The following is a 9,144-nucleotide window of genomic DNA, read 5'->3' on the forward strand; positions in this document are numbered from 1 at the left end:
ACCATGATGCAAGACCAACCCAGTGAGGACAAAGCAGGAGGGAAGGTCTAGCTTATCTTTCACACTTATGAAGTTTCAACAGGGTTGTCAAAGAGTACTCTGGCCAAAGCTGACCAAGAGCAGTCCTGTGCCTCCCAGAAATGGCCTCCCTTGGCATTCCTGCAGCTCTTGGCTATGGGCTGGGAACAGTTGGTGGGAAGTGAGGCCTCTGTGCAAACATGGTGATGAATTTCAGAGCATAGCAGCTGGGGCCTTAGTCAGTTACCCTCCCTGTACTTGAAGGTCTACAAGGCACACATTCATGGCCAGCATATGAGATGCTTTTTCTAGTAATTCTATATATAATCATGGACCAGTACTTTAGGAAGCATAGAAATACCTCTCTTGCCTGATCCTTCCTCTGTCAGTCCTAGAAATAATAGCACACACTTAAGTAATACTTACTCTGTGCTATTATAATACAACCATGAGGTAGGCACTAATATTATTCCCATTTAAAAGATGAGGGAGCTGAGGCATGAAAAGGGATTAAATAAAAGACAAGCAGTGAAGTGAGTGGTAAAGCTAAGAATGGAAACCCTCTGGGTGCAGGGTCTGTGCTCTTAACCACTATATTAACTACTCCTAATAAAATTGTTGGGTAAGGGAGGGGATGGAAGAAAAGTAATCACTCTGGCAAAAGAATTTAGAAACCAAAGGGTATGTTTGGTTTTAATTGTGTATTTGGGTTTTATTTTTATTACTCATGGCCAGTGGTACTTTTTGCCAGAATTAGCCCAAGTGCATGATTCTTTGTCTTTCTGATTACCTTAAAAAAGGACATTTGTTATGAAATATCTATCCTAATGGATAGGGGAATGAAAAGAGATAAAACTCAAGTCAGTCAGCATTACTACTATCTCTGTGGTCTCCATGGGCAAAAGTTATGATGGAGATGTTCACTTTTATTTTATTTTATCTTTTAATATTTTTATTTATTTCTAGGAGAGAGAGAGAGGCAGCGTGAGCAGGGGAGGGTCAGAGAGAGATGGAGTCACAGACCGAAACAGGCTCCAGGCTCTGAGCTGGCAGTCAGCACAGAGCCCGACGTGGGGCTCGAACCCACGAACCACGAGATCATGACCTAAGCGAAAGTCGGATGCTTAACCGACTAAGCCACCCAGGCGCCCCGGAGATGTTCACTTTATCTGGAGTAGAGAATTATCTGTGGATTGAAATTATCCATGGTAAGTATTTTCTCCTATTTTTTTTCCTAATAGTTTTATTGTTTTAGCTTTCATATTTAAGTCTTTGGTCCCTTTGAGTTAATTTTTGCATGTGGAATAAGGTAGGGGTGCAGCTTCATTTCTTTGCATTTGGATATTTAGTTGTTTTAACACCATTTGTTGTCGAGAGAATATTTTTTTTCCCTCGTTGAAAGGTCTTGGCATCCTTGTCCAAAATCAATTGGTCTAGGGGCGCCTGGGTGGCTCAGTCGGTTGAGCATCAGATTTCGGCTCAGGTCATGATCTCGCAGTCCTTGAGTTCCAGCCCCACGTCAGGCTCTGTGCTGACAGCTCAGAGCCTGGAGCCTGCTTCAGATTCTGAATCTCCCTCTCTCTCTGCCCCTCCCCCACTAGCGCTCTCTTCTCTCTCTCTCTCTCTCTCTCTCTCTCTCTCAAAAATGAAATAAAAACATAAAAAAATATGTTTTAAAATCAATTGGTCTAGATGTTTGGGTTTAGTTTTGGAATCCCAGTTCTATTACATGGGACTATATGTCTGTCCTTATGTCAGTACCACACTGCTTTGATTACTGTAGCTTTGTGGCAAGCTTTGAAATCAGGAAGCATGAGTACTCAGACTTTGTTTTTCCTTTTAAATAATGTTTTGTTTATTTGGGGTGCCTTGAAGTTCCATATGAATTTGAGGATTGACATAAATTTGGCAATGGACTCCTAAATTTTTAATTAGTTTTTTTAACATTAAAAAATTTTTGTTATTATTTTTGAGAGACAGAGAGAGACAGAGCATGAGCAGGGGAGGGGCAGAGAGAGAGGGAGACACAGAACCTGAAACAGGCTCCAGGCTCTGAACTGCCAGCACAGAGTCCGATGTGGGGCTCAAACTCATGAACCGCAAGATCATGCCCTGACCCGAAGTTGGACACTTAACGGATTTAGCCACCCAGGTGCTCCAGTGGACTCCTAAATTTGACAGCAAGCAACAAAAGAAAAAATAACTTGGACTTCATAAAAATGTCAAAAGTGTGTACATCAATTGACATTATCAAGAATGTGAAATGGCTAGCTACAGAATGGGATAAAATACTTATAAATCACATATATGATAAAACTTTAATTTCCAGAATATATAAATAACTCTCACAATTCAACAACAAAAAGACAGACAATCCAATTTTTAAAATGGCCCAGGAACATGAACAGATATTTCTCCTAAGAAGATATACAAATGGCAAATAAATACATGAAAGGATGTTAAATATTATTGGTCATTAAGAAAATCAAAACCACAGTAAGCTACCATCTCATACCTACTAGGATGGCATTAATAAAAAAAAAATAACCAAAATGGAGCATAATGGCAAGGACATGGAGAAGTAAGAACCTTCATCCATGGCTGGTGGAAATGTACATTGATGCAGCCACTGCGGAAAATATTTTGGCATTTCCTCAAAAAATTAAACATGGAGTTATCATATGACCCAGAAATTCCACCTCGAGAGTATATATCCAAAAGTAATGAAAACATATATTCACACAGAAACTTGTAGATGAATGTTTATAGCAGCATTATTCATAGAAGCAAAAATATGGAAACAATCCAAATGCCCATCAATGGATAAATGATAAACATATTGTGATATACAAATATGATGAGATATTGTTCATCAATAAGTAATACCAAAATGCTGATATAGGCTACAACTTAAATGAATTTTGAAAACGTGTTAGGTAAAAGAAGCTAGACACAAAGAGTGTGATCCCTTTTATAGGATATATCCAGAATGGGAAAGTCCATAGAGGAAGAAAACAGGGGATGGGGGAAGGAAGGAATGTGGAGTGATTATTGAATGAGTATGGGGTATTTTTCTGGGATAATGAAAAGTTTGAAACTAGAGAGAGGTGGTGATTGAACCACATTAGGAATATACTAAATGCTGTTTAATTGTATACTTTATAGTGGTTAATTGCTTATTATGTGAACTTCACTTCAATTTTTAAAAAAAAGATTAAGAAAACTCGGTTAGGAAAAAATTATGCAAGGTTTGCCTGTCCCTCCATAATATGAATGAAAGAATTGAGTTAAGTACCCTAAACCATAACATACTTTATAGTTTCAAATTCAATGTAAGAGTAGTCTACAATCTGTCATAGAATTAATAGGGCTAGAATACACCTTGTATCATATCTACCACGTCTCACAAAATTAATATGGTGAGAAAGGCTGAGATAAGGACACAAATCTTTATTATAATACAGCCTTCCCTAAAAGAGGATTCAAAAGCACAAACACTAAAGTGAATATGGATACATAACAAATCATCTTCTCAACTTTTAAATGGGAAGTGTGAGATAAAAATGTGTGTGTGTGTGTGTGTGTATGCACATTGGTGGGTGCTGGCTGGGGATAACAGAGCTGAAAAGAGTGTAAAATGAAGAGAATTCATGAACTAATCATGATTCTCACTGCCTTTGTCATGATCTCAAAATATCAATATCAATAATGAAACACATTGGAAGCTGGTATTTACTATTGGCTTTCACAGAGCTTTTTAAAAGCAATAACCCAGGAAACATCTCTAAGGGCTCTGAGTACCAATTATGCCATCTGAAGTGTACGTAATCAGTAGATTCCTGGAGAGAAACTGGCATCTTTAAAGAAGGTGCTAAGCATTCCTCTGCTGTATAAAAGGTTCTCTTTCTTTAGGAGTAATTTCAGACGAGACTATTTGGATGTTTTTGACAAATTAGTGCAAATTGGATTAATTCAGCCTATTAGCTACAAAGGGGGATGTGATGGCAGAACTTTACTTTCATTATATAGAGCTGATAATAATAGCTAGTATTTATTGAGTGATTACACTCCGTGATGGTCTACATGTATTACCAGTAACCATCTCATTATTTCTCACAACCACCCTATAAAGAAGCAGAATCACATAGACAAGAGAGTTTGCCCAAGACCCACAGCCAGGAAGTAGCAGAGCCAGGATTCATACCCAGGCAGGACAAGTCCAAAGCCCAGGCTCCAACCACTCTGGTACATGGCCTCTATATTACATAAGCATTAAAATATCTGATTCATATTGTATTTTTACCTCTACATGTTCATTTCAAAGATAAAGATCAAATACTAAAAAATGTAAGGAAGGAAATATTAGGAAATTTTAGATATGTGTTCTTCTTTAGGCTACTATAAACCAGGTTAGCTATTAGTGTGGTTTTTTGTTTGTTTGTTTACTTGTTTGTTTGTTTTAAGCAGGTTCCACACCCAGAATAGGACTCAGTGTGAAGCTTGAACTCATGACTCTGAGGTCAAGACATAAGCTGAGATCAAGAGTCAGATGCTTAACTGACTAAGCCACCCAAATGCCCCATTTTTTTAAGTATAGTGTGGGGATTTTTTTAAGTAAAAACTTTTCCTTAATTATACCCTGTTGTAAATGAATTTATCTTTTGTTTTTCTCGAGTATACTTAAACTATATGTCATTTACATCATCTATTCAACTTCAGTAAATATACTTTAATATGCTAACAACATACATCAAGGACTTTTTATGTAAGCAATTAGCTTTGGCAATTGGGTGATATATAGAAACAATTTCTGACTTCACTGGTGGATATTCCCTCCTAAGACATCAGCCTCGATTCTTCAGCAATAATGTACTATGACATTCATAATATATTCATTCAGGTGAGCTTATAACATTTATACAAATCCTGTTTAGCAATAGAATTTGATAGCAATTGGTAAAAAGAAACAAACATGTAATACACATAATGCTTTGTGATTCAATATAAGGCCAAAAAGTTTTAAGTAATGTTAGTGAGTAGCTCCTGTTTTGCCCAAATTCCCTTTAGACAATCATGGAACATAAAGATGGCAGATTTCACTCCAATATTCAGCAAACATTATGTGTCTTCATTGTGCTTCAAGAGTAAATTCTGTGTCTCTTTAAATGCATTTCAAGATGTCCGGTCATGCTTGGGCAACACAGGAAATTTTTAACACATTTTATTTCATATATTTTATATAACTTTTAGTCTATATAAACTGCCTAAATTTATTCTACATTCATTCAACAAATATTTATTGAACACCTGCTATGTGCAAGCCATTTTCCTAGGCAGTGGGAAATATAACAATGAATGAAACAAAATACTTTCTATCATAGAGTAGTCTTGATAAGGAGAAAGACAGTGATCAAACACACACACACATACAAATATATATATTATATGTATATGCAAATATATATACCCAATTCTCATCCATACAATGGAGAGACGTGTTAGGAAGTGCTAGGAAAGAAAATAATGCAGGGTAAGGGAGATAGAGAGTGATGGAAGGGTGGTTATTCAATGTAGTGTGTCAGGGAAAACCTATCTTTTATGATGACATTTGAACAAACACTAATGGAGTTGAGGGAGCAAGCATAAGGACTCTGAAGGAAGAGCAATCCTGACAGACAGACCAGCAAGTACAAAGACCTGGAGGTGGGAGCAGGTTTGACATGTTCAAAGAAAGTGCACAAGGGACGGTGAAGCTTGCACAATATCCAGAAATACAGCAGAGGGCTGTCTATGTGGAACCTTCGGATCACTGACCCAAGGTTCGTTGACCATGTAGAGTCTTCAAGTTTCTTGAGTTTCTCTGTGTGAGGTGGGACATGTTTTACAGAGGACAGACACGGTCTCACTTAAGCTCATTTAGAATCATTCTGACTATAGTAAAGAATGTTGACTCTGGTTGGAGAGTGGAGAGGGGAGGAAAGGCAGAATCAGGGAAGTGAACTAGAAGACTATTCCAATAATCGAGTCCAAGAGGTTGTGCTGATTTAGACTTAAGCAATAGCTGTGGAGGTGGTAGTGAAGTAATCCCATTCTGGGAATATTTCAAACTTGAAACCAACAGCATTTGCTGATGTGGGGAGTGAGAGAAAGACAGGAGCCAAGGATCACTCCAAGGTTTTTGGCATAAACAACCAAAAAAGGAGATACATAACATTTTTTTGGGGGGGGGGAAGGGACAAAGACTGTGAGAGGAGCACATGGTAGAGGGAAAATTTTAAGAGTTTTCTTTGGGGCAGTCAATTTGAGATGCCTTTAAATATCCAAATAGAGATGCTGAGTAGGAATATGTATCAAGTTCAAGGTAGAGGCTGGGGGAGAATTACACTTGTGAGTTGTTTCATGATAGATGGCATGTAAAGCCATAGGTGAGCTGAGATCTCTAGGCAATGGTGTAGACAGAGCAGCGGAGAGAATTGTTGGTGTATGTCAACCTTTAGAAATCAGGAACACGAGGAGGAATCAGTGCCGGGACCGAGAAAGAGCAGCGAGCATGGAAGAAGGAGAATCCAAAGAACTGTGTCCTGGAAGCCAAGTGAAGAAACTGTTTTCTTTTTTTTTTATTATTAAAAAATATTTTTTACATTTATTTATTTTTGAGAGACAGAGACAGAGCGTGAGTGGGGGAGGGGCAGAGAGAGAAGGAGACACAGAATCTAAAGCAGGCTCTGGGCTCTGAGCAAGCTGTCAGCACAGAGCCTGACATCGGGCTCAGACCCACAAACCATGAGATCATGACCTGAGCCAAAGTCAGATGCTCAACCGACCAAGTCACCCAGGTGCCCGTGAAGAAACTGTTTTCTAAGAACAGTGTGATCCAAATAATTAGGAGGTGTTGTCAGGTCAAATAAGGTAAGGGCTGAGAAATGATCACATGTAAGATGTGCAAGTGAATGCCTGCTATCAGTTTCCACCTACAAAAATGTTAGACCAATGAGAAAAAGTCATGGTTACAAAAAAAAGATGAGGAAGGATCAGGAAATGGAAATTATAAAGAAAAAGGCAATTTGGAAAATATGAGCAAGACTTTTCCAGCAGGGTGAGTTGAAGGCAGGGGAAAACAGGATGGAAAATGTTTATTTCTATGCCTCAGTAGCAGATCCAGAATTTCTCTACAGGAAGAGCCCAAGGTCAGCATTCTGATTGGAAGGAGGCAAGTGCCCACTTGTCTTAGATCTGCATTTTACATGAGATTAGGAAAATATTGCAGTTCTTATCAATGAATGGTCCTTATCAAAACATCCCCTGGGCCACCACTGCCCAGATTTTGGGACTGCAAATATGCTTGTGTAGTTGTTCCAGTACAGAGCTGTCTGGTAGGGTGTGTGGGGCCTGAAATCCATTCCATGCTCTGCTGGAAGAACCATGCCCCATAACTCACAGGCATGCCTTCTTCTAATTTCCATATATGTTAATGGTAGCCCTATATCAAGGCAATGGAAACTGCTTTTTCATCTCCAACAGGCACAAACTGCATTTATAAATTAAATTCCTGTATTAAGAAGAAAAATTGTAAAAATCGCTTCTTCACCTGAACATTCTTCATAATTTGTAAAGTGTTTTTCAAAGATGAGCTATCCTGATACTCACATCCTTATTCTTAGTAGACATTTATTAGTGTTAATGCCTCCAAAGTCGGTTGCCACTTATTAAATGTCTACTTTTGAGGATAAAAATAAAGCCATCAGTGAGATCTGACTTCAGTAAAAGTTCACATCCTTCCTAGGAACTAAGAAATTGAGACTTGCATGTGTTGGAACTCTGCAGTCCTTGTCTGAAAAACTTGATTGGTGGTTTTGCTAAGGTCAGTATATTATTATTCTGGCTGTGTTGGCTCCCTCTGGTGGATACATGAACATTAATTTTGGGTGCTCTTTAACAAAAAGCCTCAGTGTTTTGAAGCCTAGAGGGCTTGCCTATTCAAAGTGAGTATCAAGAGATTTCCCATTTTCCCATATGCTGTGTAGACACAGGATGCCTTTGCGATCAGTAGGTTAGGAGGTACCAAGGAGAGGACACTCGGGGTAGCAGTGATGACCTTGTAAACATGTGTCAGGTGGAATTGCAATTGATGGGCAAAGGCCTTTTTAAAATTTTGTTTTAAGGTATTATATATACATACACACAAACATATCTATGTGTTTGTGTGTGTGTATATATATATGTATACACATAAAATGAAGTTGGAAATTATAAGATTATAGACATATAATATATATCCAACACCCAGACCAAAATATTTCCAACACCTTAGTACACAGCTTTTTAAAAACTGGTTCACTTATCAGCATTCAGGTCTATTTTACAACAGAGAAAACAAACTGTAGGTGCAGAATCACTGTCAACAGGCCACCCAAAGGCACTTCGAGGAATAATTTGTTAAATGCATTGAGATGAAAATATGTTGGGGACAGAGGTTGACCCTGAAGTGTCACACAGGTATTACTATTCTCTACTCCAAAGAGAAGGTTACTCATTTTGTCCTTTTTGCTTGGTCACAATCTCTTTGTTTCCAATTCTATTCCCTCTCTGCAGTTCAGACACCTTGATGGAGTATTGTGTGGCCAGAGCTGTGGGTACAGAGAGGAAGAAATTGTGGTCCCTGCCCCCCAAGAACTCACAGAACCATCGAATTTAAAGCAAAAAGAGGAAATGGGTGATTACAACCCAATGTGTTAAGTGTGACAATAATAATAGCTGACATTTATGAAGTATGTCCTGGTATCAAGCTTTTCTCTCAGGACATTACCTACATCTCATCATTTGAACCTCGTCACTCTTACATTACTTTACTGATGAGGTGATGCAAACACAGAGAGGCTGGTGATTTTCCCAAGGACAATATGGCTGGTAAGCGTGGCTGCCAGGACTTGGCCCCATCACCCACACGTGTATCCATTTCCTTGTGGCTGTTTCTCAAGCATGGTATTGGAGGCACATGCACAGGATGAAGGGAGCAGGGAAATCTATGACTGTCTTGTCTGTGAGTTGTTGAGCCAGGAGTCACATTGAGCGCTGCGGAAAAATATGCCAGTCATTGTCTTTCTCTCACAGATCCCTAGTGCTGCC

General features: G+C 38.7%; 1 long non-coding RNA gene across 1 annotated transcript; it reads left to right on the forward strand.

The window, feature by feature from the left end:
• Window positions 1-1,134: 1,134 nt before the first annotated feature.
• Window positions 1,135-8,789, forward strand: LOC120243128. Its single transcript, XR_005531227.1, has 2 exons — window positions 1,135-1,226; window positions 8,611-8,789. It is a non-coding gene; the product is annotated as an uncharacterized LOC120243128 (long non-coding RNA).
• Window positions 8,790-9,144: the final 355 nt, after the last annotated feature.

This window comes from Hyaena hyaena, unplaced genomic scaffold (assembly GCF_003009895.1).
Source record: "Hyaena hyaena isolate Hyena2069 unplaced genomic scaffold, ASM300989v1 scaffold_333, whole genome shotgun sequence".
In the NCBI taxonomy this organism is placed as follows: Eukaryota; Metazoa; Chordata; class Mammalia; order Carnivora; family Hyaenidae; genus Hyaena; species Hyaena hyaena.